General features: G+C 35.1%; 1 protein-coding gene across 5 annotated transcripts in view; it reads left to right on the top strand.

Annotated features, from left to right (window-relative positions):
• The window catches only part of ARL15 (ADP ribosylation factor like GTPase 15), a 229,220-nt gene that overhangs the window by 97,989 nt on the left and 118,016 nt on the right, over nt 1-13,215 (top strand). The gene's annotated exons all lie outside the window — the stretch shown is intronic.

A 13,215-nucleotide genomic window follows, 5' to 3' on the forward strand; every position in this document is an offset into this window, starting at 1 on the left:
ACAGTCCCAGCCCTTAAGAACTCAGTCCAATGCACTCTATACAGGCTTAGTTGTTCTGGAAAACAAACAAGTAATACTTGGATACAAGCAGTTCTTCTGCTTTCACCATATTTTGCTTAAGGGAGAAAAGGCGTTTTTAAACTACTCTTATCAAAAGCTGCTGGGACAGTGATTTTTTTGTTTAGCTTGTTTTTTTATTTGCTATTGGTTTTAATCTTGCACTACCCCATTACTCCATTCTTTGCAACTGCTTAAAGCAATAGATTGCAGCCATAGGTTGTCTTTTATGTAAAAGCTTTTTTTCTGAACTGCTGTGTACTGATGTGAGGGCAGAGTTGCAATTACTGTTCTGAAGTCCTTAATTTGTTCTGATTTTCTTCTTTTAAGGAATAATGTCTTTGTCTAACTTGTAGCTATCACATAGTAAATTACATAATTGTTCTATTTGGTGTACCTCGTGCTTTTAAGTTTCTGAAAAATTTGTCTTTCTTACATTACTATCATGTCACATACCTTTGAGAAAATGCTGAAAGTTACTGATTCTTCATGAGCGTCTACCTAGTCTTCTGAAGTTATAGGAAGAAGTTAAAATTTGGTTGTGTCATTCTGTTCATAAATGTCATTTAAAAGACTCTTCCTATTAAAGATTGTATGTGAAATGTCCTGTTTGTTCTGTGAGTGGTGTTTTTTATTACAGCAGAGTGAAAACTTTCAGCACCTTATACTGTGTTGCTGCTTTGTATTTAAACTTGTTGCTTTTAGATGCACTTCTTTGTCTAAAATATGATCTTTCTGAAGAATGCCAATTCAATTCAATGCAAAACTTACTGACCTGTAGGATAACTATTTGTACAGTATAGTTGCATGTACTTTTTGTACTGCTTTATTGCTATTTATGCCTCCTTTCTTAGCCAAAAGAAATAGAGGATAAAAAGTTAAGCTTATATGTTAAGAAGCATAAATGTGACTGGAGTACAATGATATTTTTCATATAAGAGGAAGAGATTAAGTGAGAACTGTGTAAGCTACACTGTAAAATGTTTTATTAAATTGTTGGTCCTTTCCTCCAAGAACCCGTGCTTAGCAAAAAGGAAAGAAAAAAAGGAATTTGGATTTAATATATCACGTTACTTAAAAAGGCAAACTGAAATGATGCAGGGGTAGAATCTACGAGTTCTAGGTCTTGTTCATCTAAAAACAGATTTAGGAAGAAGTAATGAATATTTACAGGAAATGTAATATGGATTTTTATATATCAGTTTATTAATCTCTTGTAGTTTATTGTGCAATGTAAAAGTAATGCATGTATTCCTAAACCTTCCACTTAAAAAAATTACAGTATCCTGAGACACAACTGGTTTCATTTTATTCATCCAAATATACTGAAGGTGTCTTGATTTTTACTTTTTTCATAGAGCAGTAGAGATTACAATTTCCATCAATGGAAATGCTTTTTCCACATGATTTAAGTATTTTTTATTTTACTACTTTTTTCCTTTTTAAAACAGCCAAATTTGGTTTAAAGTTAATTGAGGATTTTGATTATAAATATAATTTAGGAAATGTTCCTTCCCAGTTTTGTAATAGTGAATACAATGCCAGTTAGTTTGCTTTACAGCAAATTATACATGTAACTCTCCATTTTGCAGTTGAGCCCATGTGGATAGACTTTTGGGTCTGAACTGAGTCTTTTGTGTATTTAGAGTTAGCATTTCTTCTCGTTTATTGGCAGTACCCTCACTTTGTCCTCATCCGTCATTACCAATTGCTTGATATCTCAGTAGAGCAGTAGATCTTTATATGCTTACAATAGCTTTTAGATATGTTTCTGCTTTAAAAAAAGAAAAATCTTTCCGTGTATTATCATAGCAAACAAGTCTTGATTACTACTTTGAGTCTGTATGAAATGCTGAATACAAGAAAATTGTTAAATGCGCACAGCTTATGCATATTTTCAGAAGAAATCCCCTGCTTCAAGACCTCAATGTATGTCTTTGAAATTCTTTACTTAAGAATAGCAGAAAACAAAATTACAAAAAAAATGAAGGAGAATGTCACAGAGTTGTTACTTTTTTCCCTGAAAAAATGATGTCCTGTGTTTGCTGCGTCTGTGAAGTGGGAGCCTTGTTCAGTCAATTTTGCCAGTGTTAAAATGGCAATTTCTTGCTTTCCTAAAGGCTTTGCTGTGCTGTTGTCCTCATTATTGAGATAAGAAATGAAAGTAAAATGCTGAATCATAAGACCATTCCTTATTTCAAAAAGAGCATATTTCAGGATTTAACAAAAATAATGTGTTGAGCATTGAGAGTTTTATTAGCCATTTTTGCAGAACTAAGTCCATTGATTATAGGTACTTCCTTGCTTTTTTATGTGTCAGAAGACAGATGAATCACAGTTGAAATTTAGAAGTATGTATGCATTCTTTTAGGCAACAAATTGCCTTTCTGTAATGGATATGAAAGGACTCCTTGTAGTATAATTAAAGAAAATGTCTGAGTTGAGTGGTGTGTAATAGGAATTGTAGAAAAATATTTATCTACAACAAAAATCCTTCACAAAACTGTACAAGTGCCAAGCAGTTTCTGCAACAGATGTTAGTCATATTTATCGTTGGGAAGTACAGTTGCTTCAGTTTTCAGTTTTTTCAAAATTTTATATTTTATTTTAATGTGTTTTCTCTGTGCATTGCTTAGGTAGAAATGATATTGTAGAAGCTGCATGCTGTAAGTATTAAGCAATGTCATGAATAGTTCAATTCAAAACTATAATGGCTATTTGTAAGAATATCCGAATAACTTGTTTAATTTATGAAATGTAATTCATTTTGCAGGCATGTGAAGTGATCAGGAAAAATTGCAGGAGAAGCTATTTGAAATACTAATCATTAAATGTAATCCTTTTTTCCTGTGTTCAGTTGCTGGTTGACTGTTGCCTAGTTTTTTTGATTTTAAAACGAAATCAAGGAGGTAAATCTGACGTTTCATTTCATTCTAGAAACTATGAATGAAGAAGTCATTTTAAATATTGTGCCTCATATTTCTCTTATGTCAACTTCTATGGTGTTTATTCCACCTTCCCATGCCAAAGATATTTCTAAGTTGTTTTGTTGTTCCTGTGACAGTAGCACATATTTAAGTGTTTTCAAATAGCTGCTAAGTAGTTTCAAGTGACCCATGCTGAAGTAAAGACTGCATGTATTAACCAGACTGTAAAACTCAGACAATCGTATTTGAGTCAAAAGGTATGCTGCAAAGTAACCTTGTTTTAGATTAAAATTGCAATAATGAAGAATGAATCATATGTAAGTCAGTTCTGACTTCTGTTTTGGAAACCTCCTGAATTAGTAAATAAAAATAGTTACAAGTGAAAAATAAATTCAGTTACTCAGCAGATGGGAAGATGGTGGCATATCAGTTTGGCCACCGTTTCCAAAACACAGGGTACAATTCTAAAACAGTGTACCTAATTATATATTTTTTTTATTAAGTATCTTGCTGATGGGAGTGTGCTTTTGGTTTTCCATCACAAAAGTGCTTTTGATTTTAACAACTGGTTTTTGTTAGTCAGATTTCTGTTGCAGGCTTAAGATATTACAGGAGTTTTATGGTGATAAAAGCACTGTAAATTGCTTTGCAAGGGAACAGCAGCATTAGTATGATTACCAACTTGTTGATTTTTATTTTGGACTGTATGCTACTTTGTATAATAATATTGAAAGCGGGATATTGCAGTGGATGCCTGTGATTTGAACCAGTATGCAAACTGAGAGTCACTTTCCTCCCAGGTCAGAGCAATATTGAGGAGTCGCAGATAGGATGTGTTGGAAGTTGTCCATAGCCACTGTATTTTAGGAACAGGCTATGCTGAGCGAACGCTTGTCTGAATCTGTTGAGGACTTCTGGAAGCTATGTAGGACTGGCCAAAGGAGAAACCTAGTCGAACTGTGAAGCTCTGCCAGTTCAGTGGTGAAGCAGCTACATGCTTGGCAGTGTGTTGGTTTTGAGGACTTTGTTTTTTATATTTAATGCTGTTTTCAAGATTGCAGTTGGACTAGATGAATAGTGTAGGTCCCTTCCAAATGAACTATTTATTCTAAGATCATATATGTGAAGACATTCGTAGACTATAACCTTTTGGTGGGTTTTCTTTTAGTTATCCAAAAGCGCAGGCAATTAATACATTTCCTTCACATATGTAAATTGCTGACCACTAGTATCAGAGGAAATCATTGAAGATATGTTCTAAATACCCATTTTAAAAAATGCTAGAACTCTTTAATATAGACTTACTAGTAGACAGTGAATCAAAATTCTTTCAGTCTATTTTAAGATTATATTATCTTTTTAAATATTGTTGTGAGGGAAAAAAAAGGTGAAAAGGTTATGTAGTGCGCCAATCACAAGTGGGTTTTTTTCTCTTGCAAACAAGATTTTACTTTAAACTTGCGGTACTGATGGGTGTGTGAAACTCCAGAGGAAAGTCCTTCCTATTTTCCTTTTTTCTTTGATAGATCAAGATTAAAAATATCTTTGAATTGCAAACAATATTTTCAAAAGCAAGTGTGAAAGATTGATCCCATGTTTACATAGATTGTGATGTGTTTGTCTATTTGAGAATATTTTAAGGCATTTGGGTTTTGAATCGTGCCCAGTGTTTAATGTGGTTTTCTGCTAGCAGAGAAGTGGAGGGTGACTCTCCTTGTGAAAAAAGCCACCTTAGGGATGTGAGGGCTAATATCTGTTACTCTGCCAGTTTCTTCTCAGTTGTTTATGTCTGGAAATATTTTTGTAGATAAACAATGTCTTTTCGATGCCTTAAGTGTCTTAAAGCTAAGTAACCATTGCAGGAGAATGTCCAGGTTTGTCAGCATCTTGGGAGGCTCTTACTGGTGCCAGGGAGCTGGAGTGCTCTAGGAGCTGTGATTTCTGGGCCTGCTGCTGCTTTACAGTCTGAGTTGGCTCCATATGACAGGCTTAATTCCAGGATGTAATTACTTCTTTTTATTTTGGCGTCTTCATACTGTTTTGCCGTAGTTGATGCCTTTCCTAGTTTCTGCTAGTTAGGGGAAAATGGTTTCTTTTTGGAAACCTTTTCAATGTACCAGTTAGAGACGTCATTACTAACAATCTGAAAAAACGTGTTGAACAGTGACACTTGAGGAGGTTTAGGTTTAGAGAGTATGCAGTATCTCAGCTAACAGTTTTGAGGAGATAATGCCTTCAGCAGCAGGTACTACAAAAACTTAGCCTGAAACAAAGAGTGAAAATGGAAGTGCTCTCTGCATTCTGTCCCATCCTCACCCCGGTCAAGCCTCTCAAATTAGTTCACCTATCTGAATTATTAAAAACCAGCTGTTGCAAATCTGCCTATTTTATGATAGGGACATTCAGAGCAAAGTTAAATTGGGGACAGATATTTGGTTCCTCAAGAAACTGTTTCTGAAATGATTTATTTTCAGATCACTGCAGCAAATAGCCAAAAAATGAATTCCTACCCAATTTTGAGATCATAGTGACCTTAATGACCTTAATATTTGCAATCCCCTCACTGCTAATACTAATTCTCGTCCAAGGTGTATCCCCTGATATTTGAAGATTGTTTTGGAGCTGGACTCTGGTATTTTGAGTATTGGCTGCTTCCTTCACAACTGTGGCTTTTGTAGGAACAGAGGAGTTATTTGTCAGACTTCAGTTACGAACACATTTGCAGGAGAGGAGAACATTGTTAAACTGATGTTTAGGAAATATTAGTTTTACCATGTTTACAACAATGCAGAAATAACACCTATTTACATGTCTCATAGGATCACCTGTTCTGATTAAAGAATTTCTTCAGACCTGTTGGGAAGATGATGTAGATATAAAAAGATTAAAATAAAATAATGTAAATAAAATACAATATAAAAAGATAAACAATTTAAATAAAAATAATTTGTGAGTAGATCCACATACTAGCTAGATGTGAACAGCAAAACAATTTCATACAGTTGCAAGACTGTGTTCAATGTAAATATTTGAACAGGTACTGTTCACTTTAATTATTGCATAGTTAGAATGATTGTACTAATAGCAAGTTGGGTAGTAAATATTTATTACTGCAGAATGCAAGTGACCTTATAAAGAAATTAAAATGAGAAACTGAAAATCTTGGAAGAAGCTGGATTTGTCTGTTTCCTTTGAGCCACTGGCATGGGAGGAAATAATGGTAAGCAAAGAAGTTAAGATGATCTGAAAAGGAATTGTGAAGTCTTTTTAAGGATTTGTAAATAAATCTGTCTAGAATGACTCTACTTTTTTGTGAAAATCCCTTTATAAAAAGGTGACATGAAGAATCAAAACAGTAAGCATACTTTTTCTTTGTGTGGATTTCTGCTTCAGTTATATTTTACAATAAAAGCCATGGCAGATAAAATCCCCAATATATTTCATTAGATCAAAATATGAATTAGAATTGTTGATAATTTTCAGGTGAATAACACAGCTTACAAGTAAGTATGCTGTACCAATGTAGGTGGCCTATTTGACAAAGAAAAGTGTATCTCTGAATATTAAATTCGTAGTTCTGCTTTTGACAAAGCAGTAAGTCTGCAAGGAACTGAGTTGAAATAGTGTCCCTAGAAACTTTGAATTGGAATGAGCTTCCTGAACATACAAAAATGCTTGAGCACACCGTGTGAATGTGCACATATTGCACGATATACAGAGAGCTGAAGAACAGGAGGTGGAGGAGGAGCAGTAGATTTTGAAGAGTTTTGCTGTATATAGTTTCAAGATCAGTAACTCGATTTTAAAATCACTTTTTGTGTCTGCGAATGGTTGTTTTATATGTATATAGATGGATGTACTTGGAGTGTTTCTTTTATCAGCAGTGTTAGCTGGCATGCTAGCCTCTGCTTATCCCATCCTTCAGGTGTGACAGTCTGACTCTTTGTGTGACCATGTGATGAACTGGTTTCGGCATAAAAATTACTTAACTACTCCCCTCCTTCCTCCTGGTCTTATTTTCAAACAGACTCAGCTCACAAGACAATTGGATAAGCTAGGCACAAACAAGAGGTGGGAAGAAGATGAGCATGAAAGTAGTACTGATGCAGAAAAATGGTGCTGTGAAACTCTAAACCCTAGTGAGACTTGGACCTTTCCCCCTGCCACCTTTCTCACTCACCTTTTTTTGCTTATCCCACTACAGTGAACCTCAGTAGAGGAAGGTTATACAGGAAATTCTGGGAAATAATTTTTCCCAATTACTTAACAATGAAGGTTCTGGAGTAGGTGACCAAGTAGTTTTACTGGGGTTAGAGAGAGTTAGGAAAGAAGCATTTATTTTCACTATGTGCTTTGAAAAGTAAACGTCCTTGTTGTCTTCCTAGCCAAGGAAGAAAAAAGACAATGTCATTCAAAGAGAAGGAGTCGGTTGTGCTTGCAGAACTAAACATAGTGACTGTGAAGGTAGAGCACAGTCTATATCAATAAAAAGCAAAGTGATTAGAGAAACTTTCAAATGTTTTCAGATACAAAAATCTATTCATCTTTCAGTAAATGTTTTTCATAAATATTTGTATACTTATGAATGCTTATACAGTATTCATTAAAGACTGCTGGAGCTGGGAAGAGTACAGCTTTTTAGAGTTGTTTCTGAAACCTTTTTTGCTTGGTCAAAAGTTGCTGGGCTTTAGTAGAGAATTAAAGGAAATCCTGAGGCCTGTTGGATACAAATCTGACTACATGATCATTATGATGCTTTTGGGCCTCTATGTCTGTGATACTGCTGTTCAGAGGAATTCCTGAGTGCTCAAAAGTTTAATTACTGTTTGAGACATTTTGCATGAGCAAGAGAAGATGTATTTCTTTCAGAATAAATAACTATTTCAAATGGAACAAAATAGTAGCTATATAACTACTTTCCAAATACAGCTCTGCAATTTTTATTTAAAAAAGTCTCAAAATTAGATGGAAAAGAATGGAAAAGTATTTAGTAAAGCATTGGATCAATTTTGTGAAAACTCTGGTATTATATGAGTGATTTAGGATGGGTTTTCCTTTCAGACATCCTTCTTATATTTATTAGAATGGATTCCTGAGTGCGAGAATACAAGCTGCTGCTTTTTAAAAGCGGAGGACATATCCATTTGGGTTTTTTTTTAAAGGGAAAGTATCAGAATGTCTTTAGTGCTAAAATAAGTTTACTGATTGAAGGAAAGTTAACTATATTGTGAACCTTCTATTTACCAAGCAAGAGCCTCTCTGATCATTTTGCATAGTTGAACTTTTTTCTGTATCATTTATATTTGGTACTCAATGTAACAGAAGTAAATTTAATTTTTTTTTTTCAAGTTGGTTATGATCACATAATCTTCATTACACTAGAGCAGGCATGCAGTCTATGAAATGAATTTCTGGCCTGAGTCCATTCTGCAGGAATTAGGTACTCAACACTGCATGGGAGATCATGATGAACATCTTTATTGGTCATGCCAGGGAGGTTCAAGAATAACTGCAACAGGAGAAAATCTATCCATTTCATATCCGTGTAGGTATTTAAAGTTGGAATTTAATTATGTGCCTCAAAAGTAGTAAATTTTCAGCTGCATCAGCACTACCTGCACTGTGAAGTAACATAAATTAATATTGTCTGTAATTCCCAACATCTCAAAGAGGTTGCTGGGAACATGTGTATGCAGAGTTTCTTTAAACCTGCGTCAAACAGAAGGTGCTCAGAGTTCAGCTTGCATATGGGATGCTTTTGGTGTCTCTTCAAACAGCATTTCTGAAGACGCTTGAGGGGAATTTCTCTTGAGTATGAACTGTATCATGAGGAAAAGCAGAACTGAAAATTGATGCGTCACTGGCCCATCAGAGGATGAAACTGCTTTAGACAGTGACCATAAAATTCCTATGAGAGGGAATGAGCCATGCAGCTCTGGACGTGGAGATGATGGCATCCATGTCAGACTTCATGAAACAATAACGTGTTTCCAAGTGACAGGATAGGGAAAGGATCATCTTTGCATCAGCATTCTAGATGCATGTTACTGGGACAACGCTGCAGTTGTCAAAGACCAAGGAAAGACCTACTGTTATAAGGTGAGATTAAATCCTTCCCTATCCGTTCTCAGTTCTGAACTGTTTTTTTTCTCCCGGGATTCCTTCAGGCCATTATGCTTCTGGAAAAATCTTGGATGCTCTGTGGGTGTGAGGGAGGCCAAAAATGAAAGATTTGTTCCCAGGTTATGACCTTAAGTCTTGGACAGGACATTGTAGTTTTTGAAAATGGGATAATCCAGAGGTGAGGAGTAATACGAGGAATGGAAGGAGACTGGTGACAAATCTTGTGCACCTCTTTCCCTGCCACTTCCCAAGACTTTATTGGCAGTAAAGCAGAAGAGATGAGTAGAGAGCAATCTGGGGTTGAAAAAAATGGAGAATGGAAGGGCGATCAGCAAGTTCTGAAGTGGTGAAAGGTCCCACAGTTCAGGGCGGATGAGTGTGGAGTACTGCTGAGTTTTTGCTTAAAGCAGTCCATTGGAGGCTGCCTTCTGTAAGTATGCTGAGAACAGTATCCATTATTGCTTCAGAAATCTCTTCTGTCCAGTGCATAATCACATCTGGTTCAAAAAGGGGAAAACATTCTCCCATCCCCTTCTTGCAGTGATTCAGCAGCAGATGCATACGTACCTCTGAAGAAACACAACTTATCTACTCTCTAGCATCTGGGAACAATCGTCTTCATAAGAATAGAAGCAGAGTTTTGAATATAATGACATTATTCTAATGATGATGATTTGTTGATACTGCAGCATATCATTAGTCATGCTGGAATCTTTATAAGTGTAAATGTTTTCTCAAAATAGTTTAAATGTTTAGAAAATCTATTACATCAGTCTGACATGAAACAGTAACTTGTTCTGCTGGAATCTGAACAGCCTGAAATTTTGAGTTAGTCTGGAAGAGAATTATTAGTGAAGGATCATACAAATAAACTAGGAAACATATTTAAAAAAAGACAAAACTTGAGGAATTTTTTTTTCTTCTTGACAATGTATTAATGTATTATTCAGATTTACACAGGTCATTCTTATTTTTTTTCCTACTGTTTATAAGAATGGAGTATTAACAGTGCATTGAATAATCCATGGTGATGTGTACACAAAATTTCCCAATAGCTTTACTTCTCTGATCTCTATTATCTTTGGTTGTTCAGATTCTGCTCAGATGCAGAGTTGCAAGGGTCAGAAACACTGTCTTAAAACTAAAGACTCAATATTTGTGTATGGGCCTTTTTGAAGTTTATGCCTGCTGAAGTTCCATGTTCAAGTGTTAATATGCACTGGAAGGCATCTAGCAAATTGTTAAAAAAACCAACAAAAACCCCAACCTGCAAAGTGAATGAGCTTTTCATAAAAAGTTGTTCATCTCATCCACACACATATATAAAGGAGGATAATTGGGATTACTGCATATATTGTTATATATTTGCTACAGTTGCATTATTTGTTTAAAATTAAATTGTCCCATTTGTGTCTCTGTCAGTACAGGTTTGTTCTGGAAACTTTTTCCAGTATTTTTTTGTAATGCATTATCACACCATTTGCAGTCTTATTTTGGTTTTTATGTTACTGTGGTAATAAATGCTAAGAAATTATTTACTGAAGTTGTATGAAACATTTGAGGATTTTAAGGATTTTTTTCCTTTGATTTCCTATAGCTTTGTTTATTACAGTAATAATTTTGCAACAGACCTACAAATCTACTACCAACCATTCTCTTCCAGTTAAGATACCTTTGTTCCTCTTTCCTAATTATGCCTTTACTCACGGCTGAGGATAAAGGAAGTAAGAGAGTGAAATTTGAGTTACTCTAGGGCAGAAAACTCTTCAGAGTTGTAAATGAAAAGATGCTCTGTCACCAATATTGCAGGAAGCATAGGGGTCCCTTTAGCTGCAGCAGTGCCTTCACTGGTGGCATAATGTATGTTTGTTGTTTTAAAAATACATAACTCATTTTGAATAAGCAGAGTTACCTGTGATTTTTAAAATGCATTATGTACATTAATCTTCCATATTTCCTTCATTCTGGGTAAGTAGAGACTATCCTACGTTGCTTTCCAAAGCATGTGTGCACAGAACTTTGTTAAATAGCCAGTACTCTTCATTGAATAATTTGGTCTGTTCTGTGTATCAAAATTCATTACTTACAGATAAAGCTGTTATTTCATTTTAAAATCTTTGTTTTGGACTCTTTTGTGGTTTTCTTAGTTGTCTTTAATAAATTGCTATATGTTCTTAAAAGATGAGCAGAGGCTACAGAAGTGGTACTGCACATTCTTCAAGTATTGCACGTGCCTGCACATGTCATGTACCAGAAGAGTTCAAACTATGTAATTTTGGTTAACTACTTTTTCTGTGGATGCACTGCCTGTATCATTTCTCATGAAGTTCAGAATGCATCATTTGCTTAAATTAAAGTCATAATTGACTGAAAATTTATTTTAACTACATTTTTGAATAATAAAATATCTATATGATGGAGAGAAAATTCCCAGTATTTTCTATTATTATTTGTCTTCCTAATTTTCTTAAGGTAATTTTGACATTTATTGAAATCTCACTCTTGGCACTTTAAAAAATAATCTTACTCTTAGAAAATCTTCTGAAAAACAAGGTATTCCATTTTTAAGCCAAAACGGAGTGTTGTTAAGGGGGAGAAAAAGCTTAGTATCTTTGTATTCTGATTTATTATACAGAAGGCTGTTTTTTAACAAAAAAGGGCTTTTTTTTTCTTTTTTCCCTCCACTATTCTCAGTCTCTTTTGATCATTGATCTGGGTGACCCCACGCTCAGGGGTTTTTTCTTCATTTGACATGGACAGATTTTTGAAGTATAGCTCTCCTTTGGGAACCTCGGGCAGTTCCACTTGACTAACCTGTGATCTAATGAGCAGTAATGCAGGGTTACAGTGACCATTTTGTTTGCTTTGAGGGAGGATGGCTAGACAGAGAGTGGGAGAGAGGCGGTGTCTGTGGAGAAAAAAGATGCAGGGTGATCGAACAGTGTGAAAAAGACTTGTTAGCCCACATTAGTGTGCCTGATTTACTTCACAACAGGTCAGGAAAGGCCAAAGGCAGGGTTGTCATTAAATTGCAAAGTTGAAAATCCTGGTATTCAAAAGCATTCAGATTTCTGAAAGTTGTAAATTAGAAAGTATGTGGTTCATGTTGAATTTGCCAGGAAGATACAGAAGGTACCAGCTTCTGTAAAACATGAAAGGTACATTATGAAATAATGCTGTAAATATAAAAAGAAAACCAGCTTTTTAAAGTACTTTCATGGTTGACTGTTTTACAATGAGTCTGGGTGCGAAAAAAAGGCCAAACACTAACAAGGTCGTTGCACTTTCTTTATGAGCCCTGGGGACCCCTTAATTATGTGCCCGTGCTGCTTATTTTGAGATCTGTAGAGTGTATGTGTGCGCGTGTTCGTATAATATATAATTTTTATTTGTTTTTATTAAATACACCCACATTTATGTAAAAACAAAATTTTGGCACCAGTTGCCCAGGAATGTAGATTTCGAGTCTTCTGCAGTATATTGTGATTTTTTTTTTTTTTTCCTCATATCCTTTATTGTTTTTCTTGGAGTGAACATTAAACACTAATCTTCATTCCATTGCTTATGAAATGAACACAGTTTTATCTCAAATGTACATTTACAAATGCAGAGACCAAAAAACCAATTGTCTTTATGTCCTGAAGAATTATTTTTCCTAATAGTAAATGTTGTTTCCTAACACTTGAATTGTACTTGACATCGTGTCTTTAAGACAAGCTAATATACTTTGTTGTCTTTGGTTAATATTTGCAATTTTTTTTCTTGCTGCTTCACAATTGCAAGAAGAAAAAGTTGGAGCTACCCATTTCTGAATTTACATTTCCTGTTTTGCTTCATTCACTTAGTTGGCAGTGGCCTGAATCTTCATGATTTGAAGAGTACTGCTACCATGCAGAATATCCTTTTAAGCTGTTGTATTGATAGCCTTTAACTCATAGCAAACTCTTGTCATTGCTATTTCTGATCTGGCTGGCTTCAGTAAAAATCGAAGTGCAGCCTTTTAGCTATATTATCATTGTGCATCGAAGCAGTAGGTAATAAAACAAATGGGTGGTCTTAGGGGTAAGGTACTTTTTTTCTGTCTGCTACCAGAAGTTTCACTAATTGA

The sequence above is a fragment of the Aquila chrysaetos genome, chromosome Z, assembly GCF_900496995.4.
Source record: "Aquila chrysaetos chrysaetos chromosome Z, bAquChr1.4, whole genome shotgun sequence".
Classification (NCBI taxonomy): domain Eukaryota; kingdom Metazoa; phylum Chordata; class Aves; order Accipitriformes; family Accipitridae; genus Aquila; species Aquila chrysaetos.